Source organism: Cibotium barometz, chromosome 9 (assembly GCF_041138505.1).
Source record: "Cibotium barometz isolate CiBa-2024 chromosome 9, ASM4113850v1, whole genome shotgun sequence".
Taxonomy (NCBI): Eukaryota; Viridiplantae; Streptophyta; class Polypodiopsida; order Cyatheales; family Cibotiaceae; genus Cibotium; species Cibotium barometz.
The window spans coordinates 23,054,821-23,078,881 of NC_141054.1; the positions used below are offsets into that span (position 1 = coordinate 23,054,821).

The window sequence follows — 24,061 nt, forward strand, 5'->3', positions numbered from 1 at the left end:
GCTCTCATCCACAGTTTGATTGTGGCATTCCGTAGCTACTTCACTTGGTGCTTCTATCTCAATTTTGGGATCTAAAAGAAAAAAAAGTAACATTGACTCAACAATCTTTCAAACTAAAAGAATTTACAATCGTAACACTCACTCTTAACACATGTTTATTGGTGTAATCTAAAAGGAAATCATGTTTGGATACCAATTATCAATTCTACTTGCTCACTCTAGAATTGGAGGGTTTAAAATGGATTTTCAAATACACCCATTATTCTAGCTCTACCATTTGGTAGAGCCAGTTTGCAAAGGAGCTCTTGTTGGAAGTAGGCCTTGAGATCCACCCTTGAGCTCCAAGAGTAGGTGGAGGTGAGAAACACAAAACCACTCAACTATATGGTAAAGCTAAAATTTTAGATGTTTTAGATTTTCCAAATGGTAGAGCTAGAATTTATAAGTCTTGCTTTACCACGTGGTTGAGTTGGGGATCAAGATAGCTTCTTTATGGGTGGAGCCAGTAGTCTTCCATAGGTTCTAGGTCTAGACTTCAATGGGTTCTTGCTCATCACACGTGACAAGAACCAAGGAGCTAGAATTGCATTTGAACTAGCTCTACCATGTGGTGGAGCTAGAAATGCATTGGCCTAGCTCTACCATATGGTAGAGCTAGACTTAAATGGATGCTCTGCAAAAATTATCTTTGGGAGGGTGCATTGACCTAGCTCCACCACTTTGACGAGGTAGCTAGGCTTGAATGGATTCTTGGTCCACCACTTTGAAGAGGTAGCTAGGCTTGAATGGATTCTTGGTCCACCACTTTGAAGAGGTAGCTAGCTCCACCAAATTGTAGACCTATTGAAATCTAGATCTACCATAGGGTAGGATTGAAGTAAATGAGAGGATCTCTAGCTCTATCATCTTAGATTTATAAGTAAGATTTTCAGATTCACCAATTGGCCATTGTGCGACCACTAAGTAGGCTTTTCAAATTCACCAATTGGTTATGTAAAAAGTGAATTTGTCAATGAACATGTTAGGATCCATAACTTGGTGATTCTAGATTCCAAAGCCCAATTTGGAGAGAGCTACAAAAATAATAAAGGCATTGTATAAAATCAAAAGAACTAAATACTACTAAAAAATGAACCAAGGATATAACAAGTCAAAACATCACCAAATAAAAGTATCGAAGATACAAGGAAAGCCCATAAAGAAGTTACATACTGTCTTCAAAATCCAAAAAATCTCGAGCTGAACGAACTTCACCATGGCTCGATCTTTCCGTGGTATTCCTTGGATTGTTAGTAATAGGCAGAACTGGTTGCTCATTTCTTGACTTTGCAAAGTCAAGAAGCCTTGTTACCATCTTTCTTTGATCTTCAATACTCTCCACTAGGCAAATCACTTCCTTATTTAGTGCTAGCCCTAGCTCGATGATGTAGCCATTACTGAAAAGATCAACAAGCTTGCAGCCTTCTCTGCAATACTTCCGAATACATTGCTTGATCAAAAGATTCTTCTTGATTCTTAGAAACTCAATGTCTGGGATAGTTTTAACATCTTCATTATCTATATCAAGAAGTCCAGTATCCAATATTGTTGCTTGTGTACCTGGATCAGGATTATCTGCTAGTCCTCGTTGAAAGGCATCTCCCTTGCTGAAAAACACTAAGGATGTGAAGAACTCTATTGCACCAATGCATCGGTTGTCACGTCGAAAATGCAATGCCCCATTATACTGTTCCTTTGCTATGCCACTCAAATTTTTTAAAGCATTTTGCAAGTGAGTAAAATCTGCAATATTTAGAAAGGTAAGCAACACATATTGGGATGGCAAAGATCTACCTGTCGTAATGATCATAATGCCGTTCAAAAGATTGCAAAATGATTCCACATCCCAATGCATATTTCTTCCCAAATCTTCAGTGTTATCCAGAACACATAACCCAATGGAAATTGGATTGTTGAGGTGGCGCTTCAAGTAGTAACTCCCGTCGAATGGAAGACTCACAGCATAAATACACCAAGGAAGATCCAAGGACAAGGTTGAACTTTCTTTGCTAAGGCTGATATTCCACTCCACATATTGCCTTGCTTCTACTGGAAAATCAATCTTCTTTGATCCAACCTGTAGCTTTGACTTTATATACACATCACATAACTTCAAAAGAACTGAGTATACAATCTCATTGATGCTATAGGTGATAGTCAATTCTGACTAATCTTGACATTGTTTGTCCTTGTTCAGAGTGTTGAACTCTACAAGCAATGCATCTTGAATAATTTTATCTTGCTTGAGCTGCTTGATACGCTCTGGCATGTCAATTACATCTACATCCTTAGTATCCTTTGAAAGAACAATTTTTCTAGACCTGATTTCTGATTGTATTTGTTTGACTTCTTGTTCGTCTAGCCCAGCAAGACATCTGAAAACTGTGGCAGTTGGTTTCTTGTTTTGCTTCTCCATGATTTCAAGCCAGCCTTTGAAAACTTCATCAGAGTAAATGACCATGTGAGACTGTTTTGAAATGAAGGATGCTCCCACCGTAATTCTAGCCATTCGTAAAAATTTCTGCAAAGAAATAAAAGAGAAAAAGATCAAAATCAAGTATTTTTTTCAAAACATATAATTATAAGAGAGCAAGGGATATGGACATACATCCCAGTCTACACGACATGATGAGCCCTCTGTTACTCCAGATGTTGGCCTTGACGGAGAATTATTGAAGATCCACTGACTCCTCAAGTGCTGAAGACATCATAGTATGGTTGTTTGACATATAATGATTGGGCCTCTTCATTAGCTATAGCAGATATGGCCGTCGCAACTTGTGGCTCTGGATCTACAACAATTCGAGCCTTCCTTTTTTCATACACTTGTATCAGGTCTTGAGCACGACCATCTTTTTCCATTTCTTGATACCGTAAGAATTTTGCAGCATAGATGGAATGTTGGCCATCAATAATCCAATAGGAATACTTTGTGAGTTTCTCCTCTGTTACCTCACTTAGTTTCATTGGAATTCCTTTCTTCTTGCCAGCATTCTTTACAGGCATCAAGTATGCACACGCTCCTGGCCTGTTTGCACTTGCACCAAAAAATAACACGCATTCATCCACACGGTGAGGTTCTATTTGACGGGAGTTATAGTGATCAGGAGCTAGCCAGCATTGATCTACAGGGATCTCATACTCTTTGTACTTGAATGGAAAATACTTAGAGTATTTTTCCATACCCCCTGTATCACTCTTTAGTGTCTTTTGCACCTCATTTTCCAAAACTTTGGGATCCACAAATCTTATTTTTGTTGAATTTTCCAAGCCTGTTTTCTCTACTGTAGATTTAAGAACTACTTCATCTACAGATTTTCCAAGCCTCTTTAGTGTCTTTTGCACCTCATTTTCCAAAACTTTGGGATCCACAAATCTTATTTTTGTTGAATTTTCCAAGCCTGTTTTCTCTACTGTAGATTTAAGAACTACTTCATCTACATCCATAATACCTGTACTGCTTTTTGCCTTTTTTTGAACTGGATTTTTTGAGGGCATTTTCTCTTTTTTTTGTTTGCCTTTCACACAATAAGCAATGGAAGCTTGCAACTCTTCAAGAGTTATTTCTTGACTTGCACAATCTAACTTCCACCCTCGAGAGAACATAGTATCTTGTTTACCTCTTACTATTCGTTCATTAATAAATGCCTTGGGATCTAGTTGATACTCATGCATCCCAGGTACCCCAATATTTATGCATTCAATATCGGGATGAGAATCAACTACAGAAATATAAGATAGAGTCATTGGTCCTAGATCCTCAAAAGTATCCACGTCCACATCACTAGCAACAAATAGATGAATTTTGTTAAATTGTGAACCTTGAAGACCCCAAATATCTAAGTACCACTGTCGTCTCGTTGATCAGCAGAGGCAAAGTTAACACTGTCCGGAACTTCCACCACTTTTCTTTTCTGAGACATCTTTCACCTGCAACAACAAAAACCACAATTGTTAATTATAGTTATTATATTCTTACACTTAAAAAAAATAAAAATATCATATTCAAAAATCACAATATATATCCATGAAAACACTGTGGAGGAGATGAAGAGTATTTCCATCTTGGAGCTCTCAATACATTTGTTAGTCTTGCTCTACCACATGGTAGAGCTAAATAAATGCATTCTAGAGAGCTTTGAGGTCTAGCTCTACCATGTGGTAGAGCAAGAATGCATCGATCTAGCTATGTTCCATACACATCAACAAAACTAATTACTCCAAGAAGAGGCCTACTTCACATGACAAGAACCAAGGAGCTGGAATTGCATTTGATCTAGCTCTACCACATGGTAGAGCTATATTCTACCTAGACCACATCGTAGAGCTAGAATGCTTTGAGGTCAAGCTCCACCATGTGGTGGAGCTAGAATGCATTCTTCTAGCTCTACCATGTGGTAGAGCTAGACTTCAATGAATGTAACCGGCTGAGGTTGAATGTAACTATGGTAGAGCTGTATTCTACCTAAACCACATTATAGAGATAGAATGCTTTGATGTCTAGCTCTACCATGTGGTGGAGCTAGAATTGCATTTGAGGTCTAGCTCTACCATGTGGTAGAGCAAAAATGCATCGATCTAACTGTGTTCCATACACATCAACAAAACCAAGTACTCTACCATGTGGTAGCTCTACCATGTGGTAGAGCAAAAATGCATCGATCTAACTGTGTTCCATACACATCAACAAAACCAAGTACTCCAAGAAGAAACCTGCTTCACATGACAATAACCAAGGAGCTAGAATTGCATTTGATCCAGCTCTACCACGTGGTAGAGCTGTATTCTACCTAAACCACATTGTAGAGATAGAATGCTTTGAGGTCTAGCTCTGGTGGATCTAGTGTTGCATTTGAGGTCAAGCTCTACCATGTGGTGGAGCTAGAATCGTAGAGGTAGAAAGCTATGAGGTCTAGCTCTACCATGTGGTAGAGCAAGAATGCATCGATCTAGCTGTGTTCCATACACATCGACAAAACCAATTACTCCAAGAAGAGACCTACTTCACATGCCAAGAACCAATTGCTCCAAGAAGAGACCTACTTCACATGCCAAGAACCAAGGAGCAAGAATTGCATTTGATCTAGCTCTACCACATGGTAGAGCTGTATCCTAGCTAGACCACATCGTAGAGCTAGAATGCTTTGAGGTCAAGCTCCACCATGCAGTGGAGCTAGAATGCATTCTTCTAGCTCTACCATGTGGTAGAGCTAGACTTCAATGAATGCAACCGGCTGAGGTTGAATGTAACTGTGGTAGAGCTGTATTCTACCTAAACCACATGACAAGAACCAAGGAGCTAGAATTGCATTTGAGGTCTAGCTCTACCATGTGGTAGAGCTGTATTCTACCTAGACCACATCGTAGAGCTAGAATGCTTTGAGGTCTAGGTCTACCATGTGGTGGAGCTAGAATTGCATTTGAGGTCTAGTCTAGCTCTACCATGTGGTAGAGCTGTATTCTACTTAGACCACATCGTAGAGCTAGAATGCTTTGAGGTCCAGCTCTACCATGTGGTGGAGCTAGAATTGCATTTGAGGTCTAGCTCTACCATGTGGTAGAGCTGTATTGACCAGATTGCATCGATCTAGCTGTGTTCCATACATATCAATAAAACCATTTACTCCAAGAAGAGACCTACTTCACATGACAAGAACCAAGGAGCTCTAATTGCATTTGATCTAGCTCTACCACATGGTAGAGGTGGACCTCAAAGCATTCTAGCTCTACGATGCTGTGTTCCAGAAACATCAACAAAACCAATTACTCCAAGAAGAGACTACTTCACATGACAAGAACCAAGGAGCTAGAATTGCATTTGATCTAGCTCTACCACCTGGTAGAGCTGTATTCTACCTAGACCACATCGTGGAGCTAGAATGCTTTGAGGTCTAGCTCTACCATGTGGTGGAGCTAGAATTGCATTTGAGGTCTTGCTCTACCATGTGGTAGAGCTGTATTCTACCTAGACCACATCGTAGAGCTAGAATGCTTTGAGGCCCAGCTCTACCATGTGGTGGAGCTAGAATTGCATTTGAGGTGTAGCTCTACCATGTGGTAGAGCTGTATTCTATCTCGTAGACCTAGAATGCTTTGCGGTCCATCTCTACCATGTGGTGGAGCTAGAATGCATTCTTCTAGCTCTACCATGTGTTAGAGCTAGACTTCAATGAATGTAACTGGCTGAGGTTGAATGTAACTCTGGTAGAGCTGTATTCTACCTACACCACATCCTAGAGCTAGAATGCTTTGAGGTCCAGCTCTACCATGTGGTGGAGCTAGAATTGCATTTGAGGTCTAGCTCTACCATGTGGTAGAGCAAGAATGCATCGATCTAACTGTGTTTCATACACATCAACAAAACTAATTACTCCAAGAAGAGACCTACTTCACATGACAAGAACCAAGGAGCTAGAATTGCATTTGATCTAGCTCTACCAGGTGATAGAGCTGTATTCTACCTAGACCACATCGTAGAGCTAGAATGCTTTGAGGTCCAGCTCTACCATGTGGTGGAGCTAGAATTGCATTTGAGGTCTAGCTCTACCATGTGGTAGAGCTGTATTCTATCTCGTAGATTTAGCTCTACCATTTGGTGGAGCTAGAATGCATTCTTCTAGCTCTACCATGTGGTAGAGCTAGACTTCAACGAATGTAACCACATTGTAGAGATAGAATGCTTTGAGGTAGTGCTAGACCTCAAAGCATTCTAGCTCTACCATGTGGTAGAGCAAAAATGCATCGATCTAGCTGTGTTCCATACACATCAACAAAACCAATTACTCCAAGAAGAGACCTACTTCACATGACAAGAACCAAGGAGCTAGAATTGCATTTGATCTAGCTCTACCACCTGGTAGAGCTGTATTCTACCTAGACCACATCGTGGAGCTAGAATGCTTTGAGGTCTAGCTCTACCATGTGGTGGAGCTAGAATTGCATTTGAGGTCTTGCTCTACCATGTGGTAGAGCTGTATTCTACCTAGACCACATCGTAGAGCTAGAATGCTTTGAGGCCCAGCTCTACCATGTGGTGGAGCTAGAATTGCATTTGAGGTCTAGCTCTACCATGTGGTAGAGCTGTATTCTATCTCGTAGACCTAGAATGCTTTGCGGTCCATCTCTACCATGTGGTGGAGCTAGAATGCATTCTTCTAGCTCTACCATGTGGTAGAGCTAGACTTCAATGAATGTAACTGGCTGAGGTTGAATGTAACTCTGGTAGAGCTGTATTCTACCTACACCACATCCTAGAGCTAGAATGCTTTGAGGTCCAGCTCTACCATGTGGTGGAGCTAGGATTGCATTTGAGGTCTAGCTCTACCATGTGGTAGAGCAAGAATGCATCGATCTAACTGTGTTTCATACACATCAACAAAACTAATTACTCCAAGAAGAGACCTACTTCACATGACAAGAACCAAGGAGCTAGAATTGCATTTGATCTAGCTCTACCAGGTGGTAGAGCTGTATTCTACCTAGACCACATCGTAGAGCTAGAATGCTTTGAGGTCCAGCTCTACCATGTGGTGGAGCTAGAATTGCATTTGAGGTCTAGCTCTACCATGTGGTAGAGCTGTATTCTATCTCGTAGATTTAGCTCTACCATTTGGTGGAGCTAGAATGCATTCTTCTAGCTCTACCATGTGGTAGAGCTAGACTTCAACGAATGTAACCACATTGTAGAGATAGAATGCTTTGAGGTAGTGCTAGACCTCAAAGCATTCTAGCTCTACCATGTGGTAGAGCAAAAATGCATCGATCTAGCTGTGTTCCATACACATCAACAAAACCAATTACTCCAAGAAGAGACCTACTTCACATGACAAGAACCAAGGAGCTAGAATTGCATTTGATCTAGCTCTACCACCTGGTAGAGCTGTATTCTACCTAGACCACATCGTGGAGCTAGAATGCTTTGAGGTCTAGCTCTACCATGTGGTGGAGCTAGAATTGCATTTGAGGTCTTGCTCTACCATGTGGTAGAGCTGTATTCTACCTAGACCACATCGTGGAGCTAGAATGCTTTGAGGTCTAGCTCTACCATGTGGTGGAGCTAGAATTGCATTTGAGGTCTAGCTCTACCATGTGGTAGAGTTGTATTCTACCTAGACCACATCGTAGAGCTAGAATGCTTTGAGGTCCAGCTCTACCATGTGGTGGAGCTAGAATTGCATTTGAGGTCTAGCTCTACCATGTGGTAGAGCTGTATTCTATCTCGTAGAGCTAGAATGCTTTGTGGTCCAGCTCTACCATGTGGTGGAGCTAGAATGCATTCTTCTAGCTCTACCATGTGGTAGAGCTAGACTTCAATGAATGTAACCGACTGAGGTTGAATGTAACTGTGGTAGAGCTGTATTCTACCTACACCACATCGTAGAGCTAGAATGCATTTGAGGTCCAGCTCTACCATGTGGTGGAGGTAGAACTGCATTTGAGGTCTAGCTCTACCATGTGGTAGAGCAAGAATGCATCGATCTAGCTGTGTTTCATACACATCAACAAAACCAATTACTCCAAGAAGAGACCTACTTCACATGACAAGAACCAAGGAACTAAAATTGCATTTGATCTAGCTCTACCACCTGGTAGAGCTCTATTCTACCTAGACCACATCGTATACAGCTCTACCACCTGGTAGAGCTGTATTCTACCTAGACCACATCGTGGAGCTAGAATGCTTTGAGGTCTAGCTCTACCATGTGGTGGAGCTAGAATTGCATTTGAGGTCTAGCTCTACCATGTGGTAGAGCTGTATTCTACCTAGACCACATCGTAGAGCTAGAATGCTTTGAGGTCCAGCTCTACCATGTGGTGGAGCTAGAATTGCATTTGAGGTCTAGCTCTACCATGTGGTAGAGCTGTATTCTATCTCGTAGAGCTAGAATGCTTTGTGGTCCCAGCTCTACCATGTGGTGGAGCTAGAATGCATTCTTCTAGCTCTACCATGTGGTAGAGCTAGACTTCACTGAATGTAACCGGCTGAGGTTGAATGTAACTGTGGTAGAGCTGTATTCTACCTACACCACATCGTAGAGCTAGAATGCATTTGAGGTCCAGCTCTACCATGTGGTGGAGCTAGAATTGCATTTGAGGTCTAGCTCTACCATGTGGTAGAGCAAGAATGCATCGATCTAGGTGTGTTTCATACACATCAACAAAACCAATTACTCCAAGAAGAGACCTACTTCACATGACAAGAACCAAGGAACTAGAATTGCATTTGATCTAGCTCTACCACGTGGTAGAGCTGCATTCTACCTAGACCGCATCGTAGAGCTAGAATGCTTTGAGGTCTAGCTCTACCATGTGGTGGAGCTAGAATTGCATTTGAGGTCTAGCACTACAATGTGGTAGAGCTGTATTCTATCTCGTAGAGCTAGAATGCTTTGTCGCCCAGCTCTACCATGTGGTGGAGCTAGAATGCATTCTTCTAGCTCTACCATGTGGTAGAGCTAGACTTCAATGAATGTAACCGGCTGAGGTTGAATGTAACTGTGGTAGAGCTGTATTCTACCTACACCACATCGTAGAGCTAGAATGCATTTGAGGTCCAGCTCTACCATGTGGTGGAGCTAGAATTGCATTTGAGGTCTAGCTCTACCACGTGGTAGAGCAAGAATGCATCGATCTAGCTGTGTTCTATACACATCAACAAAACCAATTACTCCAAGAAGAGACCTACTTCACATGACAAGAACCAAGGAGCTAGAATTGTATTTAATCTAGCTCTACCATGTGGTAGAGCTGTATTCTACCTAGACCACATCGTAGAGCTAGAATGCTTTGAGGTCTAGCTCTACCATGTGGTGGAGCTAGAATTGCATTTGAGGTCTAGCTCTACCATGTGGTAGAGCTGTATTCTATCTAGACCACATCGTAGAGCTAGAATGCTTTGAGGTCCAACTCTACCATGTGGTGGAGCTAGAATGCATTCTTCAAGCTCTACCATGTGGTAGAGCTAGACTTCAATGAATGCAACCGGCTGAGGTTGAATGTAACTGTGGTAAAGCTGTATTCTACCTAAACCACATTGTAGAGATAGAATGCTTTGAGGTCTAGCTCTACCATGTGGTGGAGCTAGAATTGCATTTGATCTAGCTCTACCAGGTGTGGTAGAGCTGTATTCTACCTAGACCACATCGTAGAGCTAGAATGCTTTGAGGTCTAGCTCTACCATGTGGTGGAGCTAGAATTGCATTTGAGGTCTAGCTCTACCATGTGGTAGAGCTGTATTCTATCTCGTAGATTTAGCTCTACCATTTGGTGGAGCTAGAATGCATTCTTCTAGCTCTACCATGTGGTAGAGCTAGACTTCAACGAATGTAACCACATTGTAGAGATAGAATGCTTTGAGCTAGTGCTAGACCTCAAAGCATTCTAGCTCTACCATGTGGTAGAGAAAAAATGCATCGATCTAGCTGTGTTCCATACACATCAACAAAACCAATTACTCCAAGAAGAGACCCACTTCACATGACAAGAACCAAGGAGCTAGAATTGCATTTGATCTAGCTCTACCACCTGGTAGAGCTGTATTCTACCTAGACCACATCGTGGAGCTAGAATGCTTTGAGGTCTAGCTCTACCATGTGGTGGAGCTAGAATTGCATTTGAGGTCTTGCTCTACCATGTGGTAGAGCTGTATTCTACCTAGACCACATCGTAGAGCTAGAATGCTTTGAGGCCCAGCTCTACCATGTGGTGGAGCTAGAATTACATTTGAGGTCTAGCTCTACCATGTGGTAGAGCTGTATTCTATCTCGTAGACCTAGAATGCTTTGCGGTCCATCTCTACCATGTGGTGGAGCTAGAATGCATTCTTCTAGCTCTACCATGTGGTAGAGCTAGACTTCAATGAATGTAACTGGCTGAGGTTGAATGTAACTCTGGTAGAGCTGTATTCTACCTACACCACATCCTAGAGCTAGAATGCTTTGAGGTCCAGCTCTACCATGTGGTGGAGCTAAAATTGCATTTGAGGTCTAGCTCTACCATGTGGTAGAGCAAGAATGCATCGATCTAACTGTGTTTCATACACATCAACAAAACTAATTACTCCAAGAAGAGACCTACTTCACATGACAAGAACCAAGGAGCTAGAATTGCATTTGATCTAGCTCTACCAGGTGGTAGAGCTGTATTCTACCTAGGCCACATCGTAGAGCTAGAATGCTTTGAGGTCCAGCTCTACCATGTGGTGGAGCTAGAATTGCATTTGAGGTCTAGCTCTACCATGTGGTAGAGCTGTATTCTATCTCGTAGATTTAGCTCTACCATTTGGTGGAGCTAGAATGCATTCTTCTAGCTCTACCATGTGGTAGAGCTAGACTTCAACGAATGTAACCACATTGTAGAGATAGAATGCTTTGAGGTAGTGCTAGACCTCAAAGCATTCTAGCTCTACCATGTGGTAGAGCAAAAATGCATCGATCTAGCTGTGTTCCATACACATCAACAAAACCAATTACTCCAAGAAGAGACCTACTTCACATGACAAGAACCAAGGAGCTAGAATTGCATTTGATCTAGCTCTACCACCTGGTAGAGCTGTATTCTACCTAGACCACATCGTGGAGCTAGAATGCTTTGAGGTCTAGCTCTACCATGTGGTGGAGCTAGAATTGCATTTGAGGTCTTGCTCTACCATGTGGTAGAGCTGTATTCTATCTAGACCACATCGTAGAGCTAGAATGCTTTGAGGTCCAGCTCTACCATGTGGTGGAGCTAGAATGCATTCTTCTAGCTCTACCATGTGGTAGAGCTAGACTTCAATGAATGTAACCGACTGAGGTTGAATGTAACTGTGGTAGAGCTGTATTCTACCTAAACCACATTGTAGAGCTAGAATGCTTTAAGGTCCAGCTCTACCATGTGTGGTGGAGCTAGAATTGCATTTGAGGTCTAGCTCTACCATGTGGTAGAGCTGTATTCTATCTAGACCACATCGTAGAGCTAGAATGCTTTGAGGTCCAGCTCTACCATGTGGTGGAGCTAGAATGCATTCTTCAAGCTCTACCATGTGGTAGAGCTAGACTTCAATGAATGCAACTGGCTGAGGTTGAATGTAACTGTGGTAGAGCTGTATTCTACCTAAACCACATTGTAGAGCTAGAATGCTTTAAGGTCCAGCTCTACCATGTGTGGTGGAGCTAGAATTGCATTTGAGGTCTAGCTCTACCATGTGGTAGAGCTGTATTCTATCTAGACCACATCGTAGAGCTAGAATGCTTTGAGGTCCAGCTCTACCATGTGGTGGAGCTAGAATGCATTCTTCAAGCTCTACCATGTGGTAGAGCTAGACTTCAATGAATGCAACTGGCTGAGGTTGAATGTAACTGTGGTAGAGCTGTATTCTACCTAAACCACATTGTAGAGATAGAATGCTTTGAGGTCTAGCTCTACCATGTGGTGGAGCTAGAATTGCATTTGAGGTCTAGCTCTACCATTGGGTAGAGCAAGAATGCATCGATCTAACTGTGTTCCATACACATCAACAAAACCAATTACTCCAAGAAGAGACCTACTTCACATGACAAGACCCAAAGAGCTAGAATTGCATTTGATCTAGCTCTACCACGTGGTAGACCTGTATTCTACCTACACCACATCGTGGAGCTAGAATTCTTTGAAGTCTAGCTCTACCATGTGGTGGAGCTAGAATTGCATTTGAGGTCTAGCTCTACCATGTGGTAGAGTTGTATTCTATCTAGACCACATCGTAGAGCTAGAATGCTTTGAGGTCCAGCTCTACCATGTGGTGGAGCTAGAATGCATTCTTCTAGCTCTACCATGTGGTAGAGCTAGACTTCAATGAATGTAACCGGCTGAGGTTGAATGTAACTGTGGTAGAGCTATATTCTACCTAAACCACATTGTAGAGATAGAATGCTTTGTGGTCTAGCTCTACCATGTGGTGGAGCTAGAATTGCATTTGAGGTCTAGCTCTATCCATGTGGTAGAGCAAGAATGCATCAATCTAGCTGTGTTCCATACACATCAACAAAACCAATTACTCCAAGAAGAGACCTACTTCCCATGACAAGAACCAAGGAGCTAGAATTACTTTTAATCCAGCTCTACCATGTGGTAGAGCTGTATTCTACCTAGACCACATCGTAGAGCTAGAATGGTTTGAGGTCCAGCTCTACCATGTGGTGGAGCTAGAATTGCATTTGAGGTCTAGCTCTACCATGTGGTAGAGCTGTATATTATCTAGACCACATCATAGAGCTAGAATGCTTTGAGGTCCAGCTCTACCATGTGGTGGAGCTAGAATTGCATTTGAGCGCTAGCTCTACCATGTGGTAGAGCTGTATGCTATCTAGACCACATCGTAGAGCTAGAATGCTTTGAGGTCCAGCTCCACCACATGGTAGAGCTAGACCTCAAATGCATTCTAGCTCCACCACATGGTTGAGCTGGACCTCAATTGCATTCTAGCTCCACCACATGGTAGAGCTGGACCTCAAATGCATTCTAGCTCTACCATGTGGTGGAGCTAGAATTGCATTTGAGGTCTAGCTCTACCATGTGGTAGAGCTGTATTCTATCTAGACCACATCGTAGAGCTAGAATGCTTTGAGGTCCAGCTCCACCACATGGTAGAGCTAGACCTCAAATGCAATTCTAGCTCCACCACACGGTAGAGCTAGACCTCAAAGCATTCTATCTCAATTACTCCATCTTGGAGCTCTCAATACATTTATTAGTGTTGCTCTACCACATGGTAGAGCAACACTACCACATGGTAGAGCTCTACCACATGGTAGAGCTAGATAAATGCAATCTAGCTGGACTTCAAAGTATTCTAGTGCTGGTTTTTTAAAAGATATTATCTCTACCAGGTGGCAGAGCAAGATTAATAAATGTATTGACCAGAATGCTTTGAAATTTATCTCTACCATTTGGTGGAGCTAGAATGCATTCTTCTAGCTCTACCATGTGGTAGAGCTAGACTTCAATGAATGTAACCGGCTGAGGTTGAATGTAACTGTTGGCAGAGCTATACTCTACCTAAACCACACATTGATCTAGCTGTGTTCCATACACATCAACAAAACCAATTACTCCAAGAAGAGACCTACTTCACATGACAATAACCAAGGAGCTAGAATTGCATTTGATCCAGCTCTACCACGTGGTAGAGCTGTATTCTACCTAGACCACATCGTAGAGCTAGAATGCTTTGAGGTCCAGCTCTACCATGTGGTGGAGCCAGAATTGCATTTGAGGTCTAGCTCTACCATGTGGTAGAGCTGTATTCTACCTAGACCATATCGTAGAGCTAGAATGCTTTGAGGTCCAGCTCTACCATGTGGTGGAGCTAGAATTGCATTTGAGGTCTAGCTCTACCATGTGGTAGAGCTGTATTCTAGAATGCTTTGTGGTCCAGCTCTACCATGTGGTGGAGCTAGAATGCATTCTTCTAGCTCTACCATGTGGTAGAGCTAGACTTCAATGAATGTAACCGGCTGAGGTTGAATGTAACTGTGGTAGAGCTGTATTCTACCTACACCACATCGTAGAGCTAGAATGCATTTGAGGTCCAGCTCTGGTGGAGCTAGAATTGCATTTGAGGTCTAGCTCTACCATGTGGTAGAGCTAGAATGCATCAATCTAGCTGTGTTTCATACACATCAACAAAACCAATTACTCCAAGAAGAGACCTACTTCACATGACAAGAACCAAGGAGCTAGAATTGCATTTGATCTAGCTCTAGCACGTGGTAGAGCTGTATTCTGCCTAGACCACATCGTAGAGCTAGAATGCTTTGAGGCCCAGCTCTACCATGTGGTGGAGCTAGAATTGCATTTGAGGTCTAGCTCTACCATGTGGTAGAGCTGTATTCTACCTAGACCACATCGTAGAGCTAGAATGCTTTGAGGTCCAGCTCTACCATGTGGTGGAGCTAGACTTGCATTTGAGGTCTAGCTCTACCCTGTGGTAGAGCTGTATTCTATCTCGTAGAGCTAGAATGCTTTGTGGTCCAGCTCTACCATGTGGTGGAGCTAGAATGCATTCTTCTAGCTCTACCATGTGGTAGAGCGAGACTTCAATGAATGTAACCGGCTGAGGTTGAATGTAACTGTGGTAGAGCTTTATTCTACCTACACCACATCGTAGAGCTAGAATGCATTTGAGGTCCAGCTCTGGTGGAGCTAGAATTGCATTTGAGGTCTAGCTCTACCATGTGGTAGAGCTAGAATGCATCAATCTAGCTGTGTTTCATATACATCAACAAAACCAATTACTCCAAGAAGAGACCTACTTCATATGACAAGAACCAAGGAGCTGGAATTGCATTTGATCTAGCTCTACCACGTGGTAGAGCTGTATTCTACCTAGACCACATCGTAGAGCTAGAATGCTTTGAGGCCCAGCTCTACCATGTGGTGGAGCTAGAATTACATTTGAGGTCTAGCTCTACCATGTGGTAGAGCTGTATTCTATCTCGTAGAGCTAGAATGCTTTGTGGTCCAGCTCTATCATGTGGTGGAGCTAGAATGCATTCTTCTAGCTCTACCATGTGGTAGAGCTAGACTTCAATGAATGTAATCGGCTGAGGTTGAATGTAACTGTGGTAGAGCTGTATTCTACCTACACCACATCGTAGAGCTAGAATGCATTTGAGGTCCAGCTCTACCATGTGGTGGAGCTAGAATTGCATTTGTTGAGGTCTAGCTCTACCATGTGATAGAGCAAGAATGCATCGATCTAGCTGAGTTCTATACACATCAACAAAACCAATTACTCCAAGAAGAGACCTACTTCACATGACAAGAACCAAGGAGCTAGAATTGTATTTAATCTAGCTCTACCATGTGGTAGAGCTGTATTCTACCTAGACCACATCATAGAGCTAGAATGCTTTGAGGTCTAGCTCTACCATGTGGTGGAGCTAGAATTGAATTTGAGGTCTAGCTCTACCATGTGGTAGAGCTATATGCTATCTAGACCACATCGTAGAGCTAGAATGCTTTGAGGTCCAGCTCTACCATGTGGTGGAGCTAGAATGCATTCTTCAAGCTCTACCATGTGGTAGAGCTAGACTTCAATGAATGCAACCGGCTGAGGTTGAATGTAACTGTGGTAGAGCTGTATTCTACCTAAACCACATTGTAGAGATAGAATGCTTTGAGGTCTATCTCTACCACAGTTATAAGAGCTCCCATGGATAGATCTCATGTATAGAGTGAAAGAGCTCTTATGCATAGAGCTAAGTCTTGCATTAAGAGCTGCTCTCATACATAGAGATCGCATGCATAGAGTTAGATCTTGCATTATCTATTATAAGAGCTCTCATACATAGAGCTATATCTTGCATTATTATAAGAGCTCCCATGAATAGATCTCATGTAAAAAGTGAAAGAGTTCTCATGCATAGAGCTAGGTCTTGCATTAGGAGCTCTCATACATAGAGCTCACATGCATAGAGTTACATCTTGCATTATTATGAGAGCTCTCTTGCATAGATCTCATGCATAGAGTGAAAGAGTAGGAAAGTACAATTTCAAGCAAGGAGAGAGGGGAGAAGCTATGCTATGAAGAAGGTGGAGAGGGGTCTTTTGTGCATGCTCTAGGACAAGGGAGCTTCCATAGCCGGCTTAGCAATGTTCTTGGCTACCATTGGGACACAAGCACAGTGCTTATTTGAAGACACCCATACAAAGATCATCTTCAAGTTCAAGTTATGGCCGAAATACATTCCCATTTTGAGGGATTTTTTCCATTTTATCTAATATTGACTTCATGGATGGTTTGTCATTTCAAGTCATCTTGCACTAGTTTAAGTCACTACAACTCCAGCTCTACCATGTGGTAGAGCTAGAATGCATTTCTCCAGCTCTACCATGTGGTAGAGCATTCAAATTATCCCGCCCAATTTTGAATTCAAATTATCCCGCCCTTTAAGAATTTAAAATGGTCTTGCTTTTTTTCAAATTTTCCTTGACATCTATGTCGCTTATGTAATATAAACCTACTTTCCCATCTTGGCATTGACAACTAGCACTTGGACATCACCGCATCCATTATCAAATTCAACGATACCACAAGGTACACATATTTTTGTCTCATATTAAATCATTATCTATGATTAGATTTAAAGTTTTGAACATGTCAATTAAAATTCAGATCATATATATTGATATAGAGTAGAAAATAAAAGTATGCAAGAATTCAAAAAATCAAGAATGGTTGAAGAGAAAAAACCTGAATCTACTCTGCCAAGTGCATGGAGTTGCAGTGCATGCCTGGTTGTCAAGCGTCATGGTCTCTTCTTTTTGAATGATTTTGTCATGTCATTGATGTTTGGGGGAAAGAGAAGAGATAGTAGAACAGAGTGTAAAGAGAAGCTGGCGATGATGAAGCTTTTCTGGCTATGGCATCCTGCTGAGCATCATAGTGATGAAGCTTTTCTGGCTATGGCGTCCTGCTGAGCATCACAGTGAAAATTTCCCTCAGCTGTATGAGGCCCAAAAGAAAGCAGAACACAAAACTCCAATCCACTAAGGCTGCATGTATGTATGAGACCCAAAAGAAAGCAAAACACAAAACTCAAGGCTGCAGCTTCCCTCACCTGTATGAGGCCCAAAAGAAAGCAGCACGCACAAAACTTCCCAGGCACAAAACGCTGCTGTGAAGCTGCGTTTGATGAAAGCAGCGCTCAGAAAGCAGCGCAGGCACAAAACGCTGCTGTGAAGCTGCGTTTGATGAAAGCAGCGCTCAGAAAGCAACGCTCAGAAAGCAGCGCAGGCACAAAACGCTGCTGTGAAGCTGCAATTGATGAAAGCAGCGCTCAGCTGTATGAGGCTATGGCGTTTGCCTAGAGATTGATGAAAGCAGCGCTCAGCTGTATGAGGCTATGGCGTCTGCTCCTCTAGGCAACAAACCAGCCAACGAACCCCTCTAGGCAACGAACCAGCAGGCGTCTGCTCCTCTAGGCAACGACAGTAGCTAACGAACCAGGCGTCCGCCGTCTAGCGCTGCTGCAGGCGCAGGAGGATGCAGGCCACGAATTCGAATTCGTTGTTGTCAGAGACGCGCCGGCCGGGATAAGATTAAATTAAAAGATTAAATCTTTTAAATTTTTTTTTTGTGGAAATTGCAGGTTATACTCGCCTAATGCCTCTAATCGCCTCTAATAATCATAGCTCACAATCGAATGCATCAATGGAAACTCCAGCTCCATAATTATTTTTTTAAAACCGTTACAAAAATTCCTATGGAAGAAAAAATGCATCATCCTTCATGAATCCTCCCTTATGACCTCCCCCTTCTCTCGCACCTCAACAAGATTTGCAGCCATTGCCTCCATCAAGAGGGGTTGCAACCTGGCTGTTGGCAGCATGCAAATTTTGGCCGGTCTGATCGTTCCCGTTCATTTGTGATGCATCTGAGCCATTGGTTGTTTTGCATGCATGGGCAATTTGAGATGCCGAAAGAGCACGTGTTGCAGAGGCATAAGCAAGTCGATAGCCATGGGATGACAGTGCCTTAATGCATCCCAAGAATGGAGACACCATCCACTGCAAGGGACTCAATCTCCTCAAAGGAGAATATGCCTCTGCCTTGTTCTGTTTGCAGTGGAGATGTTTCAAGCTCCTCTGCCTTGTTCTGTTTGTTGCAATGGAGATGTTTCAAGCTCCTCTGTTGTAGGTTTCCCATGGAGTGGGTCCGCACGAGAATGAAAAGCAGTGCAAGATGGTGGAAACGGTTAGAATGCTACGCTAGAGAAAAGGAGTATGTCCTGATAACGTCAATTATTTATGAGCCACCTTAGTTAAAGTTTATAAATAAACCTTTATAAATAGGTAATGTAAAGTTATAATCGATAGGCTTAAAGATTTGATTATAAAAATATAGCTTTTATAGTTATATATATAGACTTAGAGTTTATAATTAATAGGCTTATAGATTTGTTTATATAAATAGGCTTAAAGATATATATAAATTATTAGGCTTATAGGTTTAATAGGTTAACTATAGTAACTTAAAGATATATTATAAATTATAGGCTTATAGGTTTAATAGATTAACTATAGTAACTATAGGTTTGATTATATAAATAGACTTAAAGATATATATAAATAGGCTTATAGGTTTAATAGGTTCACTATAGTAACTTAAAGTCTATTTATAGTTTATAATTATACTTTATATATCTTATTTATAAACTTTCTATAGCTATATAAATCAAACCTATTTATATATAAACCTATTAATATAATTTAAAGTTTATAAATAACCTATTGTGACTTAAATTATATACATTAACCTATATATTAACCTACAACTATAACTATATAACTTATAGTAACTTAAATTATATATTTATAACTATATAGCTTATAGTAACTTATAGTTAATAAAAGCTTATTTTAATGCTACTATATTATAGCTTATTTAATAAATATAACTGTAAGCTTATACGTTTGATTATAGCTTTTATCATAGGTTAAAGTATATATTATATAAATTCAAGGAGATTTTGGTACAAAGATAGGGCAAGAAAATGTATCCATACTAGTGGAGGAATGTTTGAAAGATGTGGTCCTACCTTTTCCTACAATGGATACTTCATCTCTCCAAGACTCATTATGGAGTGCCGTTCGATGGCCAAAGATTATTTTGCAATCTACTATCATGACTGGCAACTTAATTTGATCAAACGAAAGCTATAGCGGTGATGAAGAAGGGGATCATTCTGATCCTCCAATTACAGATGCAATTCCTATAACAAGCCCAGAATTTGAAACATTGATTCCTACCATAGATTGTTAGGTATCAAGGACTAGGGAAGATCAATTCACACACAAACCATGATTTAATTTACATAAACACTTCTATTGCATTGAATGAGAGACTACAAGTTTATATAGATTTTTAGGACTAATAGAGTCTGACCTTTTTTCTAGATCCTTGGTTCTCATCATGTGAAGTAGGTCTCTTCTTGGAGTAATTGGTTTTATTGATCTACATTAGCTCCACCACATGGTAGAGCTAGACCTCAAATAATTCTAGCTCTACGATGTGGTCTAGGTAGAATACAGCTCTACCACGTGGTAGAGCAAGATCAAATGCAATTCTAGCTCCTTGGTTCTTGTCATGTGAAGTAGGTCTCTTCTTGGAGTAATTGGTTTTGTTGATGTGTATGGAACACAGCTAGATCGATGCATTCTCGCTCTACCACATGGTAGAGCTAGACCTCAAATGCAATTCTAGCTCCACCACATGGTAGAGCTGGACCTCAAAGCATTCTAGCTCTATGATGTGGTCTAGGTAGAATACAGCTCTACCACGTGGTAGAGCTAGATCAAATGCAATTATAGCTCCTTGGTTCTTGTCATGTGAAGTAGGTCTCTTCTTGGAGTAATTGGTTTTGTTAATGTGTATGGAACATAGCTAGATCGATGCATTCTTACTCTACCACATGGTAGAGCTAGGACCTCAAATGGAATTCTAGCTCCACCACATGGTAGAGCTGGACCTCAAAGCATTCTAGCTCTACGATGTGGTCTAGGTAGAATACAGCTCTACCACGTGGTAGAGCTAGATCAAATGCAATTATAGCTCCTAAGCTTGGTTCTTGTCATGTGAAGTAGGTCTCTTCTTGGAGTAATTGGTTTTGTTGATGTGTATGGAACATAGCTAGATCGATGCATTCTGGTCAATACAGCTCTACCACATGGTAGAGCTAGATCTCAAATGCAGTTCTAGCTCCACCACATGGTAGAGCTTGACCTCAAAGCATTCTAGCTCTACGATGTGGTCTAGGTAGAATACAGCTCTACCACATGGTAGAGCTAGATCAAATGCAATTCTAGCTCCACCACATGGCAGAGCTAGACCTCAAAGCATTCTAGCTCTACGATGTGGTCTAGGTAGAATACAGCTCTACCACATGGTAGAGCTAGATCAAATGCGATTCTGGCTCCTTGGTTCTTGTCATGTGAAGTAGGTCTCTTCTTGGAGTAATTGGTTTTGTTGATGTGTATGGAACATAGCTAGATCGATGCATTCTTGCTCTACCACATGGTAGAGCTAGACCTCAAATGCAATTCTAGCTCCACCACATGGTAGAGCTAGACTTTAAAGCATTCTATCTCTACGATGTAGTCTAGGTAGAATACAGCTCTACCACATGGTAGAGTTGGATCAAATGCAATTCTAGCTCCTTGGTTATTGTCATGTGAAGTAGGTCTCTTCTTAGAGTAATTGGTTTTGTTGATGTGTATGGAATACAGCTAAATCGATGCATTTTTGCTCTACCACATGGTAGAGCTAGACCTCAAAGCTTTCTACCTCTACGACTCTAGCTCCACCACATGGTAGAGCTAGACCTGAAATGCAATTCTAGCTCCACCACATGGTAGAGCTAGACCTCAAAGCATTCTATCTCTACAATGTGGTTCAGGTAGAGACCTAGAATGCCTAGAGGTCTAGCTCTACCATGTGGTGGAGCTAGAATATATTGAACTAGCTCTACTATCTGGTAACTATATCGTGTGGTGGAGCTAGAATGCATCAATGTGACTATATCATGTAACGGAGCTAGAATTCATTGATCTAGCTCTACCATGTGGTAGAGCTAGATCAAAATAATCTATCTAGATACCATTGGTATCGCTAGAATGCTTTAAAGTCTAACCCACCACATAGTAGAGATAGTCTTCAATGGGTTCTATCTCTACCATATGATAGAGCTAGTTCTAGCTCGGCCACATGGTAGAGCTATACTTCATGGTAGAGTCTGATGTAGGTTCCAATCTAAAAAAAAATGCTTGCTAGATTTGATTACTAGTTTAACAAGTCCAACATGATTATGTGCAGCATGGATTTCCAATCTGGAGGGAGGGTCTACATGATGTTGAACAATGATTCTGTTGGTATTGGCTGCGTGTGTAGAATTGATCCAAATTCCACTTGTAGTGGAACAAAGATTGGTCAAGGAAATGTGTCATTACTTGTGGAGGAATGCTTGAAGGATGTGGAACTACCATTCCCTACAATGGATACCATTTATCTAAAAAATGCATTATGGAGTAATGTTCGTTGGCCAAAAATGCTTTTAAGGCCTTTCACAAGGGAGCTGGAATTTGGAGAGTGGAGTGAAAGATGCAGTGATGCAGATCAAGAAGAGCCTGTGGAACCTCCAATTGTAGATGCAATACCGATAACATCTCCAGAACTTGACATGCAAATCCGACAATCTTGGAAGAATGAGATGGTTCTTCTAAAGGATGAGAGCATGATGCAGACTATCAATCAAGGGACTATCTTATATGTGTTTCCATTTGAATGTGTCAACTTTCAACAACTTGGTGATGATTGTGTGGGTGTGGCTATTGAAAGTGCAAATGAATTTCAAACTATGCCGTAAGTGGATAGTATCACCCTAGTTAAATGGCCTATTAAACAGCTGACAATGCTGGATGGGAGCCCATTGCAACGCTATGTTCCGCTTAATGGCATGCATGCTGAACATGCTGATGTATGTAATGAGGATAATGATGGAGATGTAACTAATGAGGTTCATGTTGCCCAAACTGAGCTGCAAAAAGACGCTACACTTTCATAAACAGGATTCCAAAGCAGAGACCACAACCAGCTTCTGCCTTTTATATGTCACGTGAATCAGTTCATTTGTGATGGCTACATTTATGATGGGCAAGAAGCACTTATAGGTCACTCCAAACCACTGCTATTCAGGTTCTTCATGGAAGGAGACACACCGATAATGCAATTTAAGGCACATGTAGCTATTCATAATTGGAGTGGAAGTATCCGTCTTTGGAAGACAGACAATGAAAGTAAACCAAGGTTACCAAAAGGAGATCCACCTCTACTACCAATGGCCGAGCATATGAAGATGCATGCAGAAGTAATATCAGGATTGAAGGGTTACATAAAATTTTGGCAGAATCTAAGTAATGGTTCATTTGTGCCAAGATATAATAGGCCCGTCATAGATTATTGGAGTAATGTAATCGAAGAGCTTGGAAAACCAATACAATCAGAGGCAAGAAAGTACACAGATTTTTGCCTAAAATCTGAAGGGTCCCATCAATTAGATGATATGAATGTTGAACAATTGCAGGCACAAAGATTCTTAGGTATGGAAGAACATAATGATCATTATTGTGGGCCTGCACGGGATAAACCAAGGGAGGCATTTAACCCTATGCTACATGTTCAGCAAGGACACTTTTTCATGCTGCACCCAGATGACAGAAACATCTATCCAGTTTGGCTTGCTATGGCTAAATCGGATATTGTTGATGAGCCTACATCACCAAATTACAAGAAACTCTTGATTCAATATTGGGGACCTTGTGCAAGGAAGAAAGGTTTGACAGATGCTCAAGCTTATGCTGATTGTTGGAAGGGATATTGGCAAATTAATGAGGCAGAACAACAAGTATGGGAAAATGCTGATGCAATTCTTTGGTCGTGGAAACCAAGGAATCCACCACCATACAAAAGAATCAAGATACCAGAAAAGGAAGCCCGTAAAGCAAAAGCATGCTTAGGCTTGGCTTGTGAGGATGAAGCTCATATTGATGGTTCCTTCAATGAGGAGTAGCATTTGTAGATTCAATATTGACAATGTGGATTTTTAGGTTAATATAACTCTAATATCCAAAAGAGATGTAGTTTGGTGTCTTCTTTATTTTTTATTTTCACTTATTGAATGAAATTTTTCTTTGTACCTCCTACATCTTTTTGATATTATAATAATGTTTCTATCTTATTTGTTCAATCGTTTCATAAATTTTGTGCAATGTACAACTCAATTGGTGCAGGTCCTTGCAAAGAAACAAATACCACTTTCTTATTAAATGGTGTTTATCAACACCACCTTCCTACATGATTATCAAACTCCTTTCAAATATGTTTATACACAAATACTAATACCACTTTTTTGGTTTGAACGGTGATTATCAACACTAGTACCTTCCTCTGTTCTATATTAAGAAATTCCACAATAACTTTTCCCACATTAAGTGGGAAATTCCC

The 24,061-nt window shown here is 41.2% G+C and overlaps 1 long non-coding RNA gene across 1 annotated transcript; it reads right to left on the reverse strand.

Annotated features, from left to right (window-relative positions):
- Window positions 1-2,830: 2,830 nt before the first annotated feature.
- Window positions 2,831-18,005, reverse strand: LOC147635342 (uncharacterized). The gene is made up of 3 exons (XR_015266579.1): window positions 17,622-18,005; window positions 17,255-17,477; window positions 2,831-3,969 (listed from the first exon to the last, which is right to left on the reverse strand). It is a non-coding gene; the product is annotated as an uncharacterized LOC147635342 (long non-coding RNA).
- Window positions 18,006-24,061: the final 6,056 nt, after the last annotated feature.